The 26,568-nt window shown below is 37.8% G+C and overlaps 1 pseudogene; it reads left to right on the top strand.

The window, feature by feature from the left end:
- LOC116866871 overlaps positions 1–26,568 on the top strand; it is a 69,436-nt pseudogene that overhangs the window by 33,569 nt on the left and 9,299 nt on the right.

Here is a 26,568-nt window from a genome sequence, read left to right as displayed (position 1 = left end):
TGATGCGGGGCTCGATCCTGGGACTCCGGGATCTCAACCTGAGCAGAAGGCAGACACTTAACCAACCGAGCCACCCAGGTGCTCCAAGGCTGATGTTTTCTTATTGATTTTCTGTCTGGATGACCTATCTGTTGATGTAGGTGGGGTGTTAAAATTTCCCACTCTTATTGTGTTGCTGTCAATTTCTCCCTTTAGGTCTATTAATCTTTGCTTCATATATTTTAGTACTCCTATGTTGGGTTCATAGGTATTTATAAATGTTATATGTTCTTGCTGGATTGACCTCTTTATCATTATGCGATATCTTTATCTTTTATTACATTTTTTGTTTTAAAGCCTGTTTCGTCTGAGGTAAGTATAACTACATCAGCTCTTTTTAAATCTCAATTTGTTTGCAATATCTTTTCCCACCCCTTCACTTTCAGTCTGTGTGTATCCTTCTGAAGTGAGTCCCTTGTAGGCAGCATATAGATGCATCTTGCTTTTTATCCATTCAGCCACTCTATATGTCTTTTGATTAGAGAATTTAATCCGTACACATTTAAAGTAATTATTGATGCATAGGTATGTATCTGTTGCCATTTTGATAATTGTTTTCTGGCTGTTTTTGTAGTTCCTCTGCATTCCTTTTTCTTCTATTCCTCTCTTCCATTGTGCTTTGATAGCTTTCTTTATTGTTATGCTTAGATTTCTTTCTCATTTTCTTTTTTGTATTTACTATATGTTTTTCCTTCTGGGTCCATGAGGTTCTTATATAACATCCTAGTTACACAGTGATATATTTTAAATTGATTACACTCAAATTTGAATAGATTCCCAAAGTATATTTTACCCCCATTTCATGTTTTTGATGTCACATTTACATCTTTTTATGTATCCCATCACTAATTATTGTAATTTTAGTTAACTTCACTACTTTTTGTCTTTTGACCTTTATACTAGCTTTATAAATGAATAAATATGCCATCTTTACTATATATTTACCTTTTCCAGTGAGTTTTTTTTTTTTTTCTTTTGTATGTTTTCTTTTCATTAATTAGTGCTATTTCTTTTCGGCTTGAAGAAGTCTCTTTAACATGTCTCCTAAGGCCAGTTTAGTGGTGATTAACTTTTCGCATATCTAGAACATTATCCTTATATTCTGAATGATGACCTTGCCATGTAGAGTAATTTTACTTGGAAGTTTTTTCCCCTTTCAGTACTTTAACATATCATGCCACTTTCTTCTGGCCCACAAAATTTCTGTTGAAACATCTGCTGATAGCCTTAGGGGATCTATCTTGTGTGAAACAAGTTGATCTGTTGTGCTGCTTTTAAGATTCTCTCTTTGTATTTAACTTTTGAGATTTTAATCACAACGTGTCTTGCTATGAATGTTTTGGCTGCAAAGGAATTCTGGGCTTTCTGGATTTGGTAGTTTTTTTCCCTTTCCAGATTAAGGAAGTTTTTAAACATTATTTCTTCAGGTAAATTTTCTGCCCCTTTCTCTCTCTTAACCTCTTTTTGGGAGCCCTGTAATATGGGTGTTATTATACTTGATGTTGTTATTTTAGTCCTTTAAGGTATCTTCACTTTAAAAAAAAAATTTTTTTTTTTCTTCCTGCTCTGTCTGGGTAAGTTTCAGTGCTTTGTCTTCCAGCTCACTGATCAGTTTGTTTTATCTGGTCTGCTGTTGAACCTGTAGTGTAGCCCAGTTATTGTATACTTTAGCTCTGTGACTTCTGTTTGGTACTTTCTCATATTTTTTATCTATTTGTTAAAGCTCTGTGTTCATTTGCTCTTCTTCTGAGTTTGGTGAGCATCCTTATGACCAATACTTTGAACTCTATCATGTAGATTACTTATCTGCACTTCACTAAGGTCTTTTTCTGAGTTTTTTTTTTTTTCTTGATATTTCTTTTGGAACCCATTCCTCTGTCTCCTCACTTTGCCTCACTCTCTCTGCTTGTTTCTATATATTGGGTGAAACAATTACCTCTCCCAGTCTTGAAAGAGTAGTCTGGTGTAGAAGGTGATCTATGGGATCCTTCTGGGGTCTTCCTTTCTTTTCTTTTCTTTTCTTTTCTTTTCTTTTCCTTTTCTTTCTTTCTTTCTTTCTTTCTTTCTTTCTTTCTTTCTTTCTTTCTTTCCTCCCTCTCTTTCTTTCTCCCCTTCCTTCCTTCCTCCTTCCTTCCTTCCTTCTTTCCTTCCTTCCTTCCTTCCTTTTTTCCTTCCTTCCTTCCTTCCTTCCTTCCTTCCTTCCTTCTCTTTCTCTCTCCTATCCTCCCTCCCTCTCTCTCTCTCTCCCTCTTTTAGTGTTCCCAAGGAGTGTATTTGCACAAACCTGGGCATTGGAAGGCTCTACATCTAAAGGAACGTTTTGGTTAAGTGTGATTTGTGGTGGCATTGTAGGACACAGTGAGTCAGTGGAAACTTGATCTTGGAGTCATGGAACTACTTGATTGCTGGTCAGTGGCACTTGCTGGCTGCAATCTCCTCCACCTTCATTATTTAGATTGTGCTGGGTGCCTATGTCTCAGTAGCACTGGGTGACAACATTTGCAGTGTTCAGGTCCCAGTATTCCTGATGTGTATTGTTGGTTCTGCTGTGGGATTCATAGCATAGCCAATTGCTGAAGTTCTTCATCTACAAGGGGGATTCCTCCAATACCTCTCCATAGTAGACAATTTCCCCTGAAGACTTCATCTTCTTTAGCTGAGACATGAAGTACTAGAAGCAGGACTTGGTGACATAATTAGGTGCAAATGTTTGCATGTGATAGAGGGGCAGAATGCAGCATTTGGGTGTGGGCAGACAGTACCAATCTGTACTCTTATAATGTGCCTGAGGCCTTCATGGCACACACTCTGCTGTTCCTGACATCCAGGAAAGGGAGCCCTTTACTGCCTTTACTGTGGAGCTTGAACACATGACCCTGAGATTAAGAACTGAGCTGAGATCAAGAGTTGGGTACTAAACCCACTGAGCCACTCAGGTACTCTGGGAGCCCTTTACATTCAATGAAATCTTTTATGGTATGGATACATGTAGCTCTGAAGGAAGTAGATCTAATCCTTAAGTACAAAGTACTTGTAGACAGTCTGAATGAGGAAAAGGTAAGAGTTTCACCTTGTATAAATAGTGCTGTACAGTGCATCTTATGATGTATGCTTTTATGTTAAAATGCTAGAAAACTTGTTTAATTTGTACAGTCAAGTGCTCTTTGTTTTCCAGTTGTCTATATTCCTTTGGTATAGCTTGTGAGTTGGGGAAGAGTGGTGACAATTCTAGTTTTACTTAGAAGACTTGCAAGTGAATGCAGAACTCTCTCTGGGATAATTATTTCTTACCATCCTCTGACCCTAGGTTGATGATGTGAAATGACTATTTTGATGTTTTATTCCATACATAGCCACACTGTGTGCACATAAACAGGTAAGAGTTCATGAGTGCTGCCATTTCAGGCTACTCCTAATTATGTTTTTAACATTCCATAAAGGCTGTATTTGTAAATCAGTGAGTCCTTCGGTGCTAGGCATTAAATGTTATTAATTAATATAATTGTCTAGTGTTTAGGTAAAATAAATTGATCATTTTTTATTTCATTATCTTGTATTTTTTTTTTTTTTAAGTAATCTCTACATCCAATGTGGGGCTCTCACTCCTGACCCTGAGATCAAGAGCTCATGTTCTACTAACTGAGCCAGCCAGGTGCCCCTCATTATCTGTATTTTTAGCACAAGTTTCTAACTATGACAGACACTCAGGCATACTTATATAATAATAGCTTTAAGGCCCATTTTATCAACATGCACATGTTTTAAAGGGAATATTTCCATAATATTTTTAGCTTTCACAACTTTTTAAAGTCTTTCACAGAATATTATGATGTATTTGTCACATATTAGTTTCCTTCTTGATAGATGACACAATCAAAGGCATGGACTATTGAAAGAATTACAAGGCTATAGTCTTTATTTAATCCCCAAGGAAGGACTGGCTGCTCTTCAGATTCCCAGATGAATTGTCCCACAGCTTTTGGTGAAAAAAAAAAAAAAAAAGGCAGCATGTAGAGTTTTAGTTATTAATTCTCCAGCTCCATGTTTTTTTCTTGAGTTGACTAAATTAAGAGCATCTTCAGTAGAGGGTAACCCACAAGCTTTGTTAGGAAGGGGCACTGTGCATCTTGTGTAGCTGTGTTTCCTAAGCATGAAACTATAATAATTACTAATAGATATTGCTCAACTCAGTGACTGAGTGAAATAATGAATGGGAGGAATGGCTCCTAAGAGAGGTTCGCCAGTGACAACTGGTGCTCTCTGCAAAGCCCACGAATGGTGGACCTCCATATGGCCAGTGAACTGACACGATCTATGGGCACACCATGGCCCAACTGGCTTTCTTGGCGGGACTTTGCCTGTTTTGTCCACTTCACTCATTCTCCTCAGACCAGCTTGAGACTAGGTCTGGTGCAGAGACCATCAGTTTCTATCTGTTCTTTTGCATCAGAAAAGGTTAGGAAGTGTGAATTGTGTTCAGATGGAATGAGTAAGTGGAAGGGGCTAAATGCCTTCCAGGTGGAGATGGGCTGGGTGTCCTAGCAAAGGTATTATGGGAATCAGCACTAGTATTGGATTTTATGCAGGACTTCCTCACTTTCAGCATCATTCTCTTGTCCCTTCCTCCCTTTCCCTGAGAAAACTAGCATGCTGTCCTCAAAGAACTGCTATGACTGAATTCTGCCCCAAGCAAAGCTGCCGCCTGGCACTAATGAATGGTGCACTCAACAGCCCAAGCAGTTCATTGGTCTGCAGGCTGAGAGCATATTTTGATGTGATTGTTCCCTGTTCTGTGCTGTGTCTTCTGAAGGAGGGCCACAGGGACAAGTTTCTCTGTGATCTCAGAACCAGGAAGAATTGTGTCCTCCTGAGCAAATGGCATGTTCTTTGTTTTAGGGACACTCTGATCCATGTAATGAATCACATTTCCCTCTTCACGCAGCCTGTCTGAAAACTCAGATTCAAATTTATAGACCATTCTTGGCAAGTATAGCAGGCTTCCTTGGAATAATTTTGTCTTTTAATTTCACTGAATTTTCCCTTAGGCTCATTTTGTGCACCAATTTTAAATTTAGTTTATTTTATTGTATCAGATTTTTTGTTTGTTTGTTTAAAAACCAATTAAATCCTTTTGGGAAAAAAAAAAAAATAAAGACTAATATATTCATGCAACACCTTTACTTTAGTTTTTTGGTTTCCCAGGTCTTAACTTTACACCTTTTCCCTCTAATCTCAGTATCGATCTACTACTTCTTAGGGGCATAATCCTTTCTGGATTGTTTTTTTTTCCCCTTGTTGTTGTTTTTCTTTTGTTTTGTTTTAAATAGGAATTTAACTATTAAAAGTAAGTTGTTGGGGCTCTTGGGTGGCTCAGTCGGTCAAGTGTCTTTCAGCCAGGTCATGATCCCAAGGTCAGGTTCCCTGCTCAGCAGGGAGCCTGCTTCACCCTCTTTCCCTCTGCCTGCTGCTTCCCTTACTTGTGCTATCTCTCTCTAATAAATAAAAATCTTAAAAAAAAAAAAAGTAAGGTCTTAGTAGCAATACCTACAGCTTTCTGACTAGCTGAATTTAACTAGATTATTAGATTATTTAATCTTTTTCAATTATATAAGAAGAGTAATACTATTTATTTTTTGTGAATAATTTTGTGACTGCATGTAACATACATAGTACCTTATTTGACACATAGTAGGCCTTTAGTTTAAAAGTTTTCTAAGTGAAGGGGTGCCTGGGTGGTTCAGTGAATTAAGCCTCTGCCTTTGGCTCAGGTCATGATCTCAGGGTCCTGGGATGGAGCCCTGCATCTGGCTCTCTGCTCAGCTAGGTGCCTGCTTCCTCCCTCTGTCTCTGCCTGCCTCTCTGCCTACCTGTGATCTCTCTGTCTGTCAAATAAATAAAAATAAAATATTTTTTAAAAAGTAAAATTTAAAAAAAATAAATAAAAATAAAATAAAAGTGTTTTAGTAGAAAATGCAATGGATTTGCAGTGAAATCTCTTCCCTCCCCCCCCTCATTAGTTTATGACCTCGGGAAAATCATTTTACTCCTTTGGAGATTCTTCTCACATATAATTTTATGGCATGGTTGAGAGAGCCCTTAGGATTCTAGCTTTGCTATTCTTGGATTCTTAGGGCTGTCCTGAGTAACATGTGAGAGTATGTCCTCACTCTCTTCACATTAGGAATGACATGAAAACATTCACCTGGGCATAGAGAGGTTTTGGGTAGAAGAGGATCCAGATCTGAAGCAGGAAATGAATAGGCTTATTGTGCTGGTCATTAATGTTCTTCACTGGTATAGGTTATGGTATTTGCAGAGGTAGTAGCATCTTCTGGAATACACTGAGTTGTTAGTGATTATAGTCCTGAATTCAAGTGGATTTCAAAAGATGTGTTATTGTGGATGTTATTCTCTGTAGTGAATGGTTTATAACTGGCTGCTTGGCGAATACTTGGAGATGTAGCAGAGGAACCAAGGGAGCTGCTGCTTCTGGTCACTGACCGTGACTGCTAATGACCACATTTGGTTGAGTCATGGGGTCAATCACAACAAGTGTTTGTGTCCAAGATAAAGTTACCATTAAGGAAATATTGGGCAATAGGAGACCCCCCAAAAAAGAGGAAACTCATTTATCAAGAAGATAAAGAAAGGAAGGGTTTGTAGTAGATGTAGAAGAATAATCTACAATGAAATGAAGCTATACTCATAGCCGTTCATGAAGATGCAGGGTATTTTCATTTTTCACAACATTTTTCACTGTGTGGTTTTAGCCAAGTTATTTATCTCTCAAAGCCTCAGTTTTCTCATATGTTAAAGGGATAGTGATACTTACCTCATACGGTTGTTCTAAGGAGATAATGTAAGTGCTGAGATATGATAGTTATCGTAACTGGTGTTATCAAAACTATTAGTATTAATATAAACTGCAGATTCACACTCGACTTCAAGGTTTCGCTATCCCTACCCCTAATAAAGTGTGCAGACTGTAAGAATAAATGTAAAAACAAAGCATTTAGAGGGGTGCCTGGGTGGCTTGTTCAGTTGAACTTCCCACTCTTGGTTTTGGCTCAGGTTGTGATCCCATGGGTTATGGGATCGAGCCCTGTGTGGGACTTCATGCTCAGTGGGAGGTTGGCTTGAGGATTCTCTCCCTCTGCCCCTCTCCCCACTCTCTCTCTCTGTCTTTCTAAACTAAATAAAATTTAAAAAAATTAGATGATTGAATGATTGGAGTAGAGTGCATATGGAGAGAAAAAAAGTTCTAATAAATTTTTGAATCAATGCATTGTGTCCATTAGTTCTCATCCTATCATTTTATACCAGGGATCTTTCAAAAGGTAGCCATCTACTTGTGCTTTTGATTAATTTCATTCTTTGTACATGAAGTGGGATTATAAATTAAAGACACTAGTTTCTATAAATTTCCCTCATTATTCCATAGTCCCATTTTGCCTACTTCTTGTGAGGTTTCTTTCTCTTGCTTTTCTGTGGGATAAATTTAAATTTGCTCACCTTGTTCAAAGAGAAAACATTATGACACTTAACCCTGAAAAAAAACCTCTACTTTGTAATCTAACTTTTTAAAAAATGGTAAAAAAAAAAAAAAAAGTAGCCAGAGTAAAGTGTTAAACAAAACAAAACAACAAAAACCCTGAACAAAGTGAGTGTTAAGATATGGTGGAATTATTGTTACAAAAACAGAGAAACCACTGAAAACTACTCTGGTTTTGTTTCAAGTATTTTCGTCTCAATGAGCTTCAGCTTTTGCTTGGTCCACTGAAATTCACTGAATTCAGGGAAATGTTGAGATTTGAAAGGGTAACAATGGGTGGTAGTTACAGCCTCAGAACACAGCACCTGGGAGTGGTGGTTTTCTTGTGTTTCACTGTTTGAATCTTTCAAAAGAGAAGTGAAATTCTATAATCCAAAGTTCATTGATTTATTTTGTTTTGACCTGCATTTTCTTGTGCAATTTCTCAAAAATTAGTCTGTTTAGATTTGAAAACTGTATAGACAATTTTTTTAGGCAGTATTTTCATAGAAAAGAAATTAGGACTGAAATCCAAGAACTTGGTTGCCTAACACTTAAAAATTAGGATAACTTTAATTCAGTTTTCAAAAGGTGTTCCATAATTATTAATTTATTATTGAATTAGATGCACTAGCTTTTTCAAGCAGTTTTACTGTGTTACTTTTTAAATTTAAAATTATTTTTAATTGTGGTAAAAAAAAAAAGAAATTTGTCATCTTGACCATTTTGAGTTAACTGCAGTTGTGGTGTAAATTCACATTGCTGTGCAAGAGAGCTCCAGAACTTTCTCATCTTGCAAAACTGAAACTCTATACTCATTAAACTAGAACTCCCCATTTTCTCATCCCCCAAACTCTGCTCCATTCAGTTTTTTTTTTTTTTTTAAGATTTTACTTATTTATTTGATAAAGCACAAGCAGGTGGAGGGGCAAGTAGAGGGAGAGGGGAGGAGAGGGAAAGTCAGGCTCACCACTGAGCAAGGAGCCTGATGCAGGGCTCGATTCCAGGGCCCCGGGATCATGAACTGAGTGGAAGGCAGATGCTTAATGGACTGAGTCACCCAGGCACCCTCAGTTTTTAGGTGAGGCATATATATGCTTTGTGATTATAATTTGATAAGACCAGAGGTCATTTAGGTGGATTGCAAACTGTAGGGTATGGTGCTTTTACTTGAACATGTGGACAAATGGCAGGAAATGAATGTTCATAGTACTTTTATTAGTTGAACTATAGGCTATTACTTAATGGCACATATGAAGTACTTGAAAAGTAGGCATCACTCATACTTTTGAGTAGTAAAGTTTACAATCCAAGTTCAAACCGAAACTGGAAGCAGGCAGAAAATCCTGATAGTAAAGGAGAGTAACTTTTGAAATATAAAAATAATTGAGAAGTTATGGTATTATTTTCCATTGTGATCTTTAGAAAGGCAAATATTCATTTCAGTATTGTTTTGTTGAGGTACTACGAGCACGCCAAGAAGTATGTTCACAGGTCCTGAGTTATCCCCTCCCTGGACTTTTCAAAGCTGTGCCTAAGGAGGCTGCTGTGGTCACAGTACAAGACAAAATCTAGAAGGAGGAAATGCTGAGATGTAGGTAGTGATATCTCAGAGCCCTCATTTGCTTAACTGAAAGCATTTTTTAAATGTTCATGGAAATGAATATGATGGAAGAGCTTTCAGTGCCAGAGAGAGTGAGGGCCCAACTGCCTGGTGCAGTACTCCTCCACTTACTTAAAATGTCAAGGTGATGAGATACCATCTTACTGGCTACTCCCTGGCATCATCTTCATAGCCTCCATGTTCTAATATGATGGGGAAAATAGGGCAAGATGATGATGATGATGATGATGGTGGTGGTGGTGGTGGTGGTGGTGATCCTGAGAACAGTGATCACCCAAACTCATGGATGTTCTATTCTTACCTCAGGTGTTTTGCCTGATATGTCTCAGATTTTGGAAACTCAAGGTTCAATGATAATTTTTAAGCCTCTACAGGATTAACTGTATAGATCTTACAACCCAGAGCTGTTTAACACTTGGTTCTAGTGTATTTCAGGTACATTTTACATTAAACAGGTTTTTATGTGTCAATCTGGGAATGTAATTATCATTTATAAACTTGTTTCCTCACTAAAAATGTATTTTGAGTCCAAAACAAATAAATTAAAAATTTTAAGGAAATGACCCTTTTTAAGTAGGAAATTGTTTCAATTTGTTCTTGTAATTCTGTGTCAGCATTTAATAAAATATTTTAATTTGGTTTTGGAATGAAAGCTATAGCTTAATTTTAATAATGAGGAGAACAGTAAGGTAGCTAAAAAATGAACAGTATTACATATATTAATTTCTTGATACCTATTGGTTGAATTAATTAAGTACAAAGTCATTTATATTTAGTTATTTGACTTTGAAATATAGGATAAGAGGTTTTTTTTTTTTTTAAGATTTTATTTTTTTATCTGACAGACAGAGATCACAAGTAGGCAGAGAGGCAGGCAGAGAGAGAGAGAGGAGAAAGTTGGCTCCCCGAAGAGCAGAGAGCCCAATGTGGGGCTCGATCCCAGGACCCTGGGACCATGACCTGAGCCAAAGGCAGAGGCTTTAACCCACTGAGCCACCCAGGTGCCCCTAGGATAAGAGTTTTTAAATTTCAATTGAATTTTATAATGTTACTTACTTTTATAATTAACATGAATTTTCACATCACTGAACTCACATGTTTTGCCTCCTTTGGCTTTATTTGTATTTGGCCACTACTTATTCTGAGTAGTGGAGAGAGTTAACCTAAAGCTATAAATATTGTTCAGGCAATCTACAAATCCAAGGACAGATAATCATGTACAGCAGTGTTAAAACTGCTTATGTAGTGATAAGCTACAGGAAAATGTGAGAGAGAGGAATAAGTGGTTATAGTGAGTCATTTAACCAATTCTGGGTTGCTAACATGCTATTGAGAAGGTCTTTTTTTTTTTTTTTTAATTTTAAGATTCTTCCTGTGGTGGAATATATAGACATAACCTCAGTATTAATGATAGCATACTGGCATATGAAGGCAAACTATATGTTACATCTCTTATCTTGTTTCTTGCTGGAAGTGATCAGCTGATTTGGCCTCCCCGCCTCGGTTTTTTTCCTTTCTTAAAGTCCCATTTGATTCTCTCTCTCAGTTGGTGGGGATAGCTTTCCTGTTTAGAGGAAGACCCTCTTCAAGGCAAGAGAATATGGATGGCTGCCCTCTTCTACTAGGACCTACACTAGAGTTAACATAGTGAGCTCACTCTTTTACCCAAATGGTCATCTATACCTTGGGGACATTAGACAATGTGGAAAGGGCCCAGGGAACACCAGAAATGGCACCTGGTCAGAACCTTAGAGACCTTGTGGATATGTGTAAGGACATGCTAATAATTTCATCAGTATTTACCATTAATTGAATGTTTTCCATGTGCCAGGTGCTATATACATCACCTTGTTCAAACCTCTCAAGATTTTATAAGGTACAAGATACCTTATAAGATTAATTTTCTGATTAATCCCATTTCAAGATTAGAAAAAAAAAACGGAGATTTAGAAAAAAAACTGTTAAAACATATCCCTCAAGCTGATGCAGACAGTAAAACAGACCTAGAATTCACTCAAAGATTGTTAGACCCCAACACAAATATGTCAATTATTCTGCTAGTGTTTACTACCATGGTGGTGGGGATTCGTTACAGACATTGTTACTATTCTTTGTGTGACTGTTTAATCTAGTTATTGCCAATTACTTAAATTTAAAGTTCTTTACATTTCTCATTTGTTCTCCTTCCTTCTTCTTTTTCACCTCTGGTCATTTTCTTCCCACTTCTGATATCATTCTCAAGTTGGTAGCAAAGGCCACAATTCCTGCCCGTTTTCTCCTCTTACCACAAGACCTGGATTAATTAGGACAAAGGAGCCAAAAGTACGGTAGCCAGTCAGTTTCTCTTTCTGTGTGCTTTAGCCCAGCTCTCAGGATGAATTTAGATTACGCATACTCAAGGATATCCATGAGTAATAACTATAAGCTTCGTCGTAGATAACTGTATTGGGTGTGTTTAAATGTACAACTCTGTTTTTCTATTATTATGTGATATTTCATGTTGACTTGTCAAACTGAAAAATACTCATATTGATTTTGCAGAAAGCTTCACATGTGAGATAAATGCACTCAAAGACTCCTCACAAGTAGCTCTTTGGAGCTTCAGATGTGAAATGGATCATTCCTCAATCTGTAATAGACCCTTCTGTGAAGCTCTTCAATCAAACCTGAGAATTCAAGGTGAAATTGAGGGGAGGATGGGAAACCCCTACAGGGGAATTTGAGTGGACTAGCTGAGAAAGGAACCGGGGGTATTTGCTGCTTCTTTTTTCTTTTTTTTTTTTTTTTTCTTGAGCATAGGAAGCCTGTCAATCACTGTGTGACCTTACACGCTGTATACATATAATACCTGGGCACGAGAAGACAGCCGTAGAGGTGCTCACAGAGCTGCTGTCATACGCGCCTTTGATTTCGTTCTGCTTATCATTTTTTTTCTAACAATTTTCAGGTTATTTTTAAAGTGGCTATTTTTTTTAAAAAAGATTTTTTATGTATTTGACAGAGAGAGATCACAAGTAGGCAGAAAGGCAGGCAGAGAGAGAGGGGAGGAAGAAGGCTTTCCATGGAGCAGAGAGCCCAATGCGGGGCTCCATCCCAGGACCCTGGGATCATGACCTGAGCCGAAGGCAGAGGCTTTAACCCACTGAGCCACCCAGGTGTCCCAAAGTGGCTATTTTTTACAGATTTATTATATAGGGTTTCTCTTTCCACCAAATCATTTCTATTGTTATTTTGATAGAGCAAAATTGTTATTTTTTGTGAAAAGCATACATAATCTTTTAAAAAATTAGTGACATGTAATAACTACTTTAGTTAGAAAGAATTGTCATATTTTGTTAAGTAGTGATCCTGGTAAGTGCATTTTATTTAAGAATCATGTTTATAGATCATGTAATGACTTTCAATTAGTTTGTTCCCAGTAAAGCAGTAAAAGTTACCCCTTGTAAGGAAAACAGCATCTTCTGAAATTGTTTTGGTGTCACATTTTTAAATTTATTTGTGTGCACATTTTTAGTTGGACATTTCTAGGTTAATTAAAAAAACTCAAGAATTTTCAATGGGCTATTTAGTTTGGGGGAGCAGTGAATCCTTGACACGAAACTAAGTAATAAAAACTATGCTTTGGAATTTATGCTCAAATACCGAATATGTTTGATGATAGTTTTTGATGCTCAAGCTGCTACGAAATGATTGCTATCCCCTCGCTGTGTCGTAATTTTTCCTAAGCCATGGAAACGGTGTTGTTCGTAAAGCTCGCATATTAGTATAATCTTAAGAGCATATTAATTGCCCAGGAGGTTTATGTATTTGTTCTGCACATGTGATTAAAGATCACGGCAGCTTATATGGGATAATTTTAGAGATGGAGAAAATGACTATTGTAATACTTGCTACTCTCAGTTTCCTCTACAGCAATGCCCTTACACCTTTCTTTTTCAGGCATTTTGTAGCATCCTAAACAGAAGGATATTGAAGGGAGCTGATTCTGCTTTGATCCTTGTGCTTGTTGTCAAAGCGCTTGGGATTGAAGAGACTGTTGGCTACAATTGACTGTGACAATTAGGAGATGATCAGAGCCCTAGAGTGGAGCACTTAAAGGGTAATTTACATGTCAGTTTGTCGAATAAAAAAAAAAAAGATATTCAGCTAAGATTTTTTTTTTTTTTTTTTTTTTTTTTTTTTTTTTTTTTTTTTTTTTCCCCTCAGAGCCTTGTAAACTGCAATTTGTGCTCTGGTAAGAAAAACCTGGCAGAGGAGTTAGGATAGCCATTACCATTTGAAAAGAAGCAATCATAAGGCCGCTGCTGAGCCCTTTGTCCACTAAAAATGCTGATTTGCAGGCAGTGAGTGAAAAAGTGGAACCATCACTAAATAAAACCTTGAGCTAGGTAACAACCCCCTGGCCCCCACCCTTGCTGGCTTTTTAAATGTTGGTTAAAGGTGTTTTTAAAAAACGTATCTTAAATCTGATACTTACTATCATTATAACATTGTTGTTGGTCATGAATGTCCTTTCCTAAAAGAAATAATATAAAGGATGCATTGAGGAAGTGGTAGGTGGAAGAGAGGCCAACAGTGAATTCAGAGGCTGATGCTGGCTATCAGTTGTATCTTACTCTGGTGCTTTGTACAGCATCACGATTTTCCACCAGTCAGTCCTTTACACTCTATTTTCCCCCTACTCTACCCTATCACTGTGCTCCTGGGTTTCCCATTTGTATTTATACTCCGATATTAAAGTGGGAACTGTATTTCTAAACTTCACATATTTAACCTATTTGAGTGCACTTGGCCAAAAATATAAGGCACTTTCCGTCATGATTTGCTATTCATATGTGGTCATCTGTATACTTTTCTGTTAGGTATCCATATACAGAAGTAAAAAAAAAAAAAAAAAAAAAAAAAGCCAGAAAGGGAAAAGAAGACAATTGCCAGTAAATATATGGAAATAGCAGTCACACATCATCTATTTGCCAAAAAGAATAAGAAAAATCAGTTATTTCAAGAATTTTTGAGTCCCCCACCCGGAAATCATTGATAATAATAACAAACATGTAGTTGCAAGCTTTTCATATGGAAAATTACCTAAAAAATAAGTTAGTGTGTCAACACAACCATCCTGTCCAGACATACTCAAGTTTGGTGTGTGTATCTAATTCAGAGATACATGTTAACTTTCAATGGCAGATACATTTTATATTTCATTTTTTGGATACTTGGCTATGGTGACAGGCATTTCCAAAAAGGCAGCAGGTTAGAAATGTCTTTATCAACACCAGCTTTACTGATGAGAGCTAAGAGTTTGCCGGGCCTCCAAAAGCCAGATTTTGCAGCACCTGGATACTGCGTGTTGGGTTTTCGGGCACCCTTCCATTAAAGACATTCACACTTCCAGGTAAGAGGGCTCTATTTCTCATTTATATCTAATACCTTAACAACAGCAACATTTTTTTCAAGGGATGCCTTATGAAAGGACTTGCTTTCTACTTGTGGAGGTTTCTGAAAATCACAATAGTCAGCGGGGAGCTGGTTGAGAGAAGTCAGTAATTCACAGATACTGACACCTCCTCTGACTGCTTTACAGGAAGGCCCTGAACTTCTTTATAAAGTTTTTTAACTCTACTTTCCCTTGTGTGCACGCCCCTCTTGCAAAGAAGAACACGAGCCAGGGAAAAAATAACAATGACTAGGTTAGTAAGTGCTAAGAGGATAATGAGACAGGGAGTCAGAGAAGGTCTGGGCTTCCTTAGCATGTGTCTGCAGAATGCAGGCAATGGTAAATCTGTATCAAAAATCAGGCACAGCAGGAGGTGTTCGTCTCCCAGGTAATGGGTAAATGATGAGCAGATGAGCCATCCTTGTATCGATTTAAGCATTTTGTTCCAGCCAGTCACAATTAACTTTGATTTGTTTTTACTTTCCTCTTATAGGTTTGCATTTAAAACACTCTTGGAGCACTAATTGTATAAAATTCTGGTAACTGCACATTCTCTTTTTAGAGAGGTAATGAGCGAATGAATGAAAAGGCAGGGATTATTTGCCATTCTAAGAGCGGGGATTGTCAGAACATTTCTACTTGACTGAAATTGTTTTGGAAGGTGAGCTGGAACAAGAATCCTGCAAATAAAATGAAGTGACTCTGTATGTGGTTTTGGGATGTTTCTCTTCATCAAAGAATTCTGCAGAACCGCTCTGGGACTTAAGTTGATTTAGATTTTATTTATGAAAGAATATTTAGGTGAATCCTATGAAAACATCTTAAAGTACACATATTTGACTCTTAACAAGTAAGTGGCAGTTTTTTGAAGGCTCATTTGGAATTATTTAAAAAGAGTTTCCCTATTACTATCACAGTGTTTTTTCACTCTACAAATTGCCATGTTGTGACAAAATAAATTATTGAAATGCTTTGAAAAGTTTTTAGAAATGTGCCCAAGGAAACAATATGTAAATTGTTAAAGTTAATTCACATGTCAGTTTATTGAAATGTTGCTGCTACTGAAAACTCCAAGAACCTTTAGCACAACATTCCAGAACATTTGCAGTTTTAATGAGTAGCTCTTTCTTTGTATGTGCTTGGAGGTGGCAATAGAATTGCCAGATACAGCAAATAAAAGTAAAGAATTCCTAGTTAAATTTGAATTTCTGATCAATAGTGAATATTTGTTCATATAAACATGTCCCGTGCCATGTTCACTTTTTATCAGGGAACCCTAGGTGGCACTCTGATTGGGTAGAAATTGCAACCATGCATTGAATGGACAATCTAATTATTTATAAATTATAAATTGTCACTTATAAATCATCTTACCTTTCACTGTCAGATTAGATAGGGCAACGAGCTTACCCCCTTCAAATAGAAGCCAAAAGGCTTTTTAACTCATTAATGCTGAGTTTAATTTCCCCCATCACGTTCCCTGCATAAGCTGTGACTCGTCATTTCAAGTATATAGTAATTTCTGCCTAATATAATGGAGACTTCAGAGGTGGTGGCAGAGGAGTCTGGCTTACCCATACTGATCAGGCTCTGACTGGAGTGTTTCCTGGTTATGGGGATAGAGAACTGAATGAGGCATTGAGAATATATTATCTTTGTGATGCCACATCTTTCTTTGGTGACAATATTATGACTACATAGGTAACCAAGTTGGAAACCCGTGCAATTCAGTTCCCAGTTGGAGCATCTGGGAAAGTAAAGTTTCTGTGTTTCTTTTATTTTATTGCACTGAACTTTGTTCACCATAATCTACTTGCTATGAAAGAAGCTAAGCTAGAACTTAGAGAATAGTATGTATCTGATGTATCTTTGAAACCAGTGTTCAAGTCTCTCAATAGTTTGAGCTGCTATCACAAAGTATCACAGACAGTGTGGATAAACAACAGAAACTTATTTTTGATGGTTCTGGAAGCTGGACGTCTGAGATCAGAGTCCTGACATGGCCAGGATGTAGCAAGAGCCCTCTTCCACATTTGCAACTGGCCATCTTTTTTTGTCCTCAAATGGTGGAGAGCAGAGGACTCTGATCTCTTCAGTCCCTGACAAGGGCACTAATCCTGTTAGGGAGCACTCTACCCTCATGACCTAATTGTCATCTCCCAAAGTCTTCACCTCCTAATACGTATCATCACGTTAAACGTTAGGGTTTCAACATATGAATTTGGCAGGGGAACACAAACATTCAGTCTGTAACAATTTTTCCCTGTCTTGGCACTTTTTATGGTCTGTCAGAAAGACTATTTGTGCAGAAAAGTTTTAGGGTCCTGTTTCTCATTCTCTAGGCCCCCTTCCAGTTTCAGCAGTAGCTTCAGGAATGGTTCTTCACAAGCCCAGGCCTCCAGAGCATTGTTTGAGTCTTCCTAATTTCTGTCTCAGAGCCTTTTCCCGAACTGGAGAAGGCTGCTCAATGCTTCCTCAAGGTTGGCATGGAAATGTGGGAGATAGTTAACACCATCAAGGGCAGCCCTCAATGGATGGGAGACAGGAGCTTGTGGACAAACATTTCAACCACTTACCGTTTAGACAGGTAGATCTGAGAAGCACTCAGCCCGGTTATGTAGGTATCTATCTTCTGCAGGGATCTTATGTAGATTGTTTGGATTTTCCACCAAGCCTACTTCATTCTGTACATTTTTTCAGCCTGTTTCTAGGGGTAACCAACATGCTTCCAGTTCTTCAACTCAGGCTCTGTTTTAGGGTAACTCCAACTAAGACACCCCGATGCTATCTTCTTCCCAGCACCATGGCCCTCTCCTTGCTCTGAGCCTGGATACTTTGCTTCCTTTGGTTCCACCAAAGTTTACTTTTCTTATTATCAGAGGAAGACCATTCTGCTGATGTACCTGCTATTAAAACAGAGTCAATTGCTTAAAAAAGCATATCATGCACATCCCCATCACCTAACCTCCATTACAGTGAGAGCTACTTTTTATTTGGACACACACTCCACATGAGGGTACATGCTAAAGGATACATGAATAATGTTTTATTTAGTCCTCAACATATCACCAAGAAAGAATCAACATTTCTATTTCATAGATGAAGAAATTGAGGCTCAGAAGGACTAAGGGATTTCCTTCAAGACCATAAAGCTAGTGAGTGGTAGGATAAGCATTGACTTCTCACCTGACTCCAAAGCCCATTTTTTAAGCTACTGTTCTATAGAAACTACCATATAAAGCTCTTAGAAATTAACATTTCTTTGTCAAATTCTAGTATGAACAGCTAAAGAGATGATTGGGTAGGGAGTAGGGACCAGAATTGGTTTATATCAAAGAAGGAATTTTTTTTTTTTTTTTAACTCTTGTTTTTGGAGCACCTGGGTGGCACAGACAGTTAAGTCTCTGACTCTTGTTTTTGGCTTGTCATGATCTCAGGGTCGTGAGATCAAGTGCCACCTTGGGCTATGCATTAAGAAAAAATAGGAAAATTTTGGTTACTAGATTTGGTCACAAAATTTGTGCTGTTGGTGACATTCCTGCAGTCTGCTTTATGGTTAAGTGGTCAATCTCTCTCTCTTTTGGCTTTATATGAAGGCAAGAAGGAAAGAACAAGATCATAGTTTTTTTTTTTTAATTAAAAAAAAAAGACTGTATCTATTTATTTGAGAGAGAGAGGGAGAGAGAAAGAGGAGAGGGACAAGTATATTCTACACTGAGTGGGGACCCTAACATGGGGCTCGATCCCATAACCCTGAGATCATGACCTGAGCTAAAATCAAGAGTCAAAAGCCACCCACCTGTCTGTCAAGATAATAAGTTTTGTTCACGAAATACAGTAGTGATAAATTTTCATACACACACACACACAAAGGCAAAAAATGCTTCCTGTATCAACTTACAGTTGAGCAAAAATTTGAAGTTTTGTTTTTATTATGAGACCTGGAGCTCTATGAATCTATATCTGTTCTGGCTCATGGTATCTTACAAATGGTAGGACTTGATAAATATACACTGAATGAATTAACTGGAGTATTGTGGAATATAATTTAAATTGACTTAAGTAAGTTCAAACTTTTAGTGATTTGCTTTACTAAACAATTGACTTTAGCATCTTTTAAGATATGTTATTTGAAAAAGGTTAAAATTTTAACAGTCATATAATTTAAGGCAGTGTCTGGAACAATGTAATAACATGGTTCTTTTTTTTTTTTTTTTTTTAAAGATTTTTTTATTTATTTATTTGACAGAGAGATCACAGTAGACAGAGGCAGGCAGAGAGAGAGAGAGAGGGAAGCAGGCTCCCTGCTGAGCAGAGAGCCCAATAACATGGTTCTTAATGAAATATGGTGACTTCAGTTAATTTAAATCTACTGGAGACAAAGAGAAGTGGAAAGATTTCATCTGTAGGCACATGATTAGGGCAGTGTGGGCATGCTAGAGTTCAATGGTCAAATAGAGTAAACAGGGGTGCCTGGCTCAGTGGGTTAAAGCCTCTGCCTTCAGCTCAGGTCATGATCCCAGGGTCCTGGGATCGAGCCCCACATCGGGCTCTCTGCTCAGTGGGGAGCTTGCTTCCTCCTCTCTCTCTGCCTGCCTCTCTGCCTACTTGTGATCTCTGTCTGTCAAATAAATAAATAAAATATTAAAAAAAAATAGAGTAAACATGTGCCTTTGTGGAGACAGGGAGAGGCTGCTCAGAACAGCCACAACTGTTCTCCATTTAGAAAAGGGTGAAAGAGTTACTAGTCCTCCTTTACAACTTAGGTTGGGAGGAATGGTTCCTTGGCAGCTTTCCTCTGCCTGACTCTCCCAATCTTCTCAAAGTTAACATATTTCATAAATATTAAAATTTTGACCTTGTTACAAACTGACTGCATTTTGGGATCAGTTCTATAAACCTATCATCTTTATCTTATTGTATCCCTTGATGTAGAGGTAGGGGTTTACCCATGCAAATCTTCCTGACTTTCTATTGGTTGAATTTTAAATTCTCTTCAAATTGCCATGTAGTGCGGAATCCAACTGTATGGCAGTTTCTAAAAACTTCATGAGGTTGTTAGCTTAGAACAAGAGAAGGGATATTCGTATGCAATTTCTGTTTGTGCTTGTTAGTCACTGTTAGTTTCTTGTGGCAACTATAGTAACTGGTAGGCCCTCAAGAGTGAAAGTGGAGATTACCACCATCTCAGAGCCATCTCCACTGGCAGCATTAGCTATACCAATGAAAAATAACATACTTAATCTTCCCATAGTTACTAATGGAAGCTATCTAACAAGCAAAAGATTCCATAGAAACTAAAGGAACCTCAACATGTGTACAAACGTCTAAAATTCTACTCAATTATATATTGAGTACATAATTCTACTCAATTATATATACTCAAGTATATACTTTATATAAATTATGTAATAAAGTATGTATAATGTTTTATATAAAATATATAATTATATGTAATAATTATATAATACATATAAAATTTTTTTAAGTAAGCCCTAGGCCCAAGGTGGGGATTGAACTCATGACTCCAAGATCAAGAATTGCATGCTCTACTGACTGAGCTAGCCATGTGATCCCAAAGGATAGTTTTGAAGCTTTTGTACAGCAGAACCAAACTTCTCCTTGCCTACAGGTTAAATTATTTTGATTGGCTGAATTGTAGTGGATTATTTAAAATGTAAGTAGCAGAAAATAATATGTTTAGTTATGTACCAATTACTATATCTAAACTCTAATTAAGATTAGGATATACTAGGGGCACCTAGGTGGCTCAGTTGGGTTAATTGTCTGCCTTTGGCTCAGGTCATGATCCCAGGGTCCTGGGATCAAGCCCCGTGTTGGGCTCCCTGCTCAGTCTGAGTCTGTTTCTCCTCTTCCTCTGCCCCCTTCCTGCTTGTGTACTCTCTCTATTTCTCTCTCTCAAATAAGCAAATAAAATCTTTAAAAAAAATATTAGGCTATAGGGGCGCCTGGCTGGCTCAGTGGTGAAAGCCTCTGCCTTCGGCTCAGGTCATGATCCCGGGGTCCTGAATCAAGCCCCACATCAGGCTCTCTGCTCGGCAGGAAGCCTGCTTCCTCCTCTCTCTCTGCCTTTCTGCCTATTTGTGATCTCTGTTAAATCAATGGATAAAATCTTAAAAAAAAAAAAAAGATTAGGATATATGAATCAGTGCAGCTAACTGTGAATAAACAAATATTACATAATTGACCCAGGTAGAAAAATTAGACTCATATACACCTTTATGTAAGTAATGTTCACAGTGGGAAACACACTCCATCCAGAATATTTCTTAGACCAAACTTAGGAAAGTCCAGAGCATCCTGTCTCAAAGTGCCTAAAGCCATATCTGACATTTAGTATCTCTATATTTAAATTGTTCTTAGGTTAATAGCACCCAACCGATGTAAAGGCATTAGATAAATATCGTAGATGTTTATAGGAACTAAGAACTATTTAGTATCATCATTGGGTAGACATTTGTGAATTTTACTGATGGAAGTTTTCCCTTCTCTGTACTTATGCCAAGCATTATTTGCTTCAGAACTTTTTGATCCTTGGAATATAAACATCTGATGAACCCATACCCTTTCACAGCAAAAAGAAACATATTTTATTTTTACACATCTACTACCTATAATGGGCGGCAGAGTTGGGACCACTACCAGAAGTTACGGATAGAAGGGACGAGCCATGGACCTCCACCAGCTACTATGCAGATACCAGTGAGCATTTTGGGAAGTAGCCTAATCGGCTTGTGGGATCGCCATGCTTTCGCATCTTTAAACTTAGGACTCGGGAAAACTGCTTCAACTTTGTTTAGTAAAGATGACTTTACTTGGGAATATTGGCTGTTCTATTTAGAAGATGCCAAGAAGATAATAGTGGACTGTAATGAACTTCTAGCTCTAAAAAGCTCGGACCTTTCACTACCTTGCAAGTCAGTGTTGACTTTGATGTAGGAGAGCTCTCTAGTTCTTCCTTAAATGAGTGATCTGTGGCATGGTTAGGATTACAAAGTGAGTGTTTTGTCCCTGGATCTCTCCGGTCTCGAGGCCAGATCAACATCCATGGTCCCTATATTTAAGGTATTCTTTGGTTAACAGCATCCTTACATAACTTCTGCTTGTTACCAGGGACCTGATATATTATCACATAATTAACTTACTGACTAATAGCTTAGTTAGCTTAAAGAGGTGCTGACTTTATAGCTAGGCAACAATTTAGGAACTGGCAGAATCTAGTTTATTAATTTTTATATCATTATACAATGATTTTCTAAGTGTGATATTCTCTGAACTCTGTATTTATAATATGATACTTAATATAATACTTAGCAAATAGGTGACCAATAACATTAGTCCACTGTCACCAAACACTGCAAGATCTGCAAACAAAATGGTCTGGTAGAATAAAGCAGACCTCAGGAAATACAATTGCCCAGCAATCTAGTTAGGTGAAGTTGCGTAGTTCTATTACTTCTCAGATCTCCTTTCCCTAATATTTTAAATAAATAGAAACAAATGATCTCTTTTTCCCCCCCCAGTTCTATGTCCTATGCATTTGCTGAATGATTATTAAGAACATCATGACATCATATATACAGGATATATTTTCATATTTCTTGACTTTCAAAGTTTGATAAGTTTAATTTAGGCTGTGTACTAACATTTTCTGCAGAACTCTAAGAGTACCTTAAGCTTATGACTAAAACTTTTGTTTTATGAAGGATAGAAAAAAAAATAAGGATTTATAAATGTTTCGGCCTTCTTCACATGTGTGAAAAATCCAGCAGTAAAAATGAGTACTTGCTTCATTTTGAGAAGGGTAGACAGGGTTTTGTTAGTTTCAAGATGATAACAGCGTGTAGAATCATAGGATGTAGGTCTACAGATTTGTGTTTGGTACACTGCCAGAAAACTACAGGGTTGAAAGAACATGTCGATTTATGTATATTCTCAAGATTTTGTTATCTAGTCTTCGCTGGTTTGACCATTTGCTGTGATTCATATTCTATTTCTAATTCTTAACTTCAGACTAATACTTAGAATAAAAATATGATTGACTCAAGGTTAGCTGTGTAATTCAGTAGGTTATGAATATAGATGGCAAGAAGGGTAAAACATCAGGAAAAGTTAATTTGACCAAAACTCAGAAAAAAATTAACTTTAATGTCATGTATTATTTGAACATACTTGGAAAACATACTCATTCATCAGGTCTGAAAATGTGTTCAGATTTTGTTATTTTAAATTATTCAGCTATTAACTTTTATGTTTCAGACCCATAACTTCTTCCTATTTTTATAATCACTGTATCTTTGAAGTGGGTCACTTTTGTCAATATTTCACACCTGGGATGGCAAGTTTAATATTACTGATGGTGTCAATAAGCTAAGATTTGATTATTCTGATATCTACAATTGAGCAGAGTTTATCATGTTATTAATAATGTTTTTTGGCACTTTAATGCTGTAGATTATCTTTTTATAAGCCCATATCCTATACGTATTGTGCCTTTCCATGTTATTATAATTGATACTACTTATCATTATAATGTGTCAATAATAAGGCAATAAATAGTATTAATACCATGCTCAGCATTTGTAATTTTCAGAGATTCAAATACCTAAGGGACCTATGGTGGGGCCAAAAGAAGGAATAAAGGAGCCACTCTAGACTCTAGATAGAAAACATTAAAAAATTTATTTGATATCAAATTTAAGGAAAAAATATGCCAATTAAAAATGCAGTTTTTAGGATCCGGTTCAGCATTTGTTACTTAATAGCATTTGTCATTTTCCAATTTTTCATATGTAGCAAATTAATTGCAAATCATTTTGCTCTTCCAAATGCCTTTGTGTTTTGTGTTTCTTTTTTTCATATTCTTTTGGATAACATTTGAAAAGAAAATAAGACTACAACAGTCATTGATTACAGTCAGGATGGAAGACAGTTGTAAGACCGAGGAACAGGTGGGGCATGGATGATGGGAATATTCACGTTTTGTGCCACCATTTTGTAGCTGCTCAAAAAAAAAATTTTTTTTTCAGCAAATGGTGGATATTGTGTCTTTACAAAAAATGGTTCTGTACTGGATCCATCTGCGAAGTATAAACATGTCATCAGCACTCATTTTCCATCTCCAAAAAACATTCCCCGTGTCCATATTTGATTTCAAGTGCATCTGTGCACTGGTGGAAACCCTCCCAACATGCTGCCACACAATTGCAAAACCCACACATTTCTGTCTTTGAATCAAGCTTTCACAAGAGCCTGGCCTCCTCTGGGTATAAGCTTGTTTCGAGTTGCAAAGGTCTGCTGGGTGACCCCGATAAAAGGAGCTTCAATGTCCGTGGTAAGGTGAAATTATTCCTTTTAAGGGGAGGATTTCGTTCATGCAATTTCTTCTACTTTGTTCCAAAACTTTTTTTTTTTTTTTTTTTTTGCATCTTAGAATTTCTCTTTTCCTGCCCACACTACACTCCCCTAATTATTAACATTATGCTGTTGAGTTTCTCAATGACTAAACTCACATTGAAGAAAGAAAGTTAGTTTGGTTATTCTGAAAGTTTAAGCAGTAAAAGGGAGTTCATCTCAGAAAGTTGAAAGGCAAGCATCCTGAATTCTGAGTCCCTACCGTTATCGATAATCACATAACCTGAAAGAATTTCAAACATCACTGGAAAAATTTAATCTCTCCATAAATACACATTGAGAAGGGAAGTCCTTGGTTAAAAAAAGGAAATTTTCTTTTACCTCATTATTTTCCCTACGCAGAGCTGGAGTTACCTTCGATATAGAGCAATAGAATAAGCCTTGCCTGTCATTTTTAATCAGGTTGTTTTAGGTAATTTTTGTTATGCCCCTCATTACTGAATTGTTTATCAATAGGTGCAGCAAGTGTCACTAGCTTTTCTCATCAAACCAGGTCTGACAAAGCAGCACAGTGCATGGGAAAGAGGCAGCTAGGTGAAACTAATGCCATAGATGTTTGATTCATTAGGAGCTTATTGTTAACAGGGATGTCTGATTGTAAAGGCTCAGTCAAGCAAAAGAGTGCAGAGTAATCAGTCGGATTTATAGTTTGCAGGGCTCAGAAAAAAATCAACATAAACCTTTGGATATAGCAGAAACAGAAAAATCCCCTTTGGGCAGCCCTAACCTGGAACCAGCCAAATAAGGTCATGCTACATGAAGGTTTCCTGTTAGGTGATGGGAGATAGAGGCGGATTAGAGCCATATGGCATGGCCTATCATACCTTCTGACTTAAGATAACAAAGCCAAGCTTTGTGCTTAGCTGTTTTTGACTGACATCATCAATTTTATTTTATGTTGGTCACCTCCGGTAACAGGAAAAAATGGCCTAGGGTTGATAACACATGCTTTTTTTTTTTTTTTTCTTTTAGTATTAAGATGCCTAGAAGCTAGTTTTGTGCTGTTAAAAATTTCAAAGAATTAGTAGCTTACTCTTCTATCACCCATCCTCCAGCAACTGTCAGCCCCCCTCCCCCTTGTTTTCAGTTTGTACCTTGCAAATGAGAGGCAGCCTTATTCAGAACCAGATGTAAGGCTCCTAGAGAATGAGCATAAGCTGGTGTACTTTAAGCCTAATGGGAAGTTTTATATGCAAGGGCCTTGAACTGATTAGTATAATTCCCTCTTTAATACAGCTGTCCCTCCAGATTAAGGTAAACCAAATGTTGCAATCAGAGATTAGTGTACCTTGCCAGTTATTAACATCCCCGGTGCTCAGCAAGCACGTCAGACGCTAATGCTGTGTATTTATTTGCCATTTCCCCACTGTAACTTGAACTTCTGCACCTGTCAAAGCATTCCAGTGAAGAGAGGGGCATTATTGGAAAGCAAGAGTTTTATACCTGTACACCTGTTTTGTTTTGTCACAGCTTAGATTTTCTTTTGGCCTGCCAAGACTGCCAGGTGCTTTAATCTGCTACTCTCCTGGTTTTGTAAAGAAAGACTTTGTGTGCTAAATTGCATTTGTTACTTTCATACGCTTTCTTTTATGCAACTGGAGAGCTGCTCACCTAAACTGATGGTGTGCGGGCATGCTCGAGTGCGCACGTGCGCGTGCGCATGTGTTTTCTCTTGCCGAAGAGGTAAAGGGTGAGGTCTCTTTCTCAGAAAACATACCTATGTCCCCTGTGCTCCTCAGCTTCTGCAGTGTCTTAAATCACAAGGTGGGTCTCACAGCTGTAGTATATTTGGCAGGATATCCTGCCTTCTTGCAGCCCAGATGTCAAGAAAGACAAAGTCCTGGCTATCTCAGAAAGATCTGGCTCTGTTTCTTTCCCTCCCCAGCCCCCATCCAGGGCCTGCTTGGACTTGAGGGCTGAACATACGTAATAAGCACGCTGGAGAAGTTTGGGGCGGTCCCTCCGGTTGTGTTTTCGGTAACTGGTCCAGTTTGGGTGTTCGCCGATCCTTTTCATCAGCGTGGCAGATGGGCCAGCAAGGAACGGGAAAATAATAGCAAGTTTGATGAAGAGGCCTTACATTTGTGGAGTAAAGTGTCTTTGTGATTTTTATCAGCACTGTTTATTACTCAGAGACTGAGAATGAAGAGGTGCTTTTTCTGAAAAATGCAGAGCTTGCTACGGAACCACAAGGGTCATCTCAGGGTCTGCCCCCCCCCCCCATATGGGGGATTAAAGCATGAAGGTCTGCTCTGACGGAGTGATTACCTGATGCCAACAACACTGGGGTACTACCAGCTCCTCCTAAATTCTGCCACCAGCGGGAAGGAGCCACAGTTTTCCAGCCAGCCTGTGACACCGGAAGCAGCCCCAGGTCGGGGTTAGCATCCGCGCTGGGGGTGCATTTCCTTCCCTTGCCCTCCTTCTCCCCGGCTCTGTCTTGGTGTTTGCACGTTGATTGCCTGGTGCAGAGTTTCTACATATTATAGCTTAGTTGCAGAT

This window comes from Lontra canadensis, unplaced genomic scaffold (genome assembly GCF_010015895.1).
Source record: "Lontra canadensis isolate GAN:19392208 unplaced genomic scaffold, GSC_riverotter_1.0 scaffold11, whole genome shotgun sequence".
In the NCBI taxonomy this organism is placed as follows: Eukaryota; Metazoa; Chordata; class Mammalia; order Carnivora; family Mustelidae; genus Lontra; species Lontra canadensis.
The sequence above is the reverse complement of the archived record's forward strand: the minus strand, read 5'-3'. Positions and strand labels throughout refer to the sequence as shown.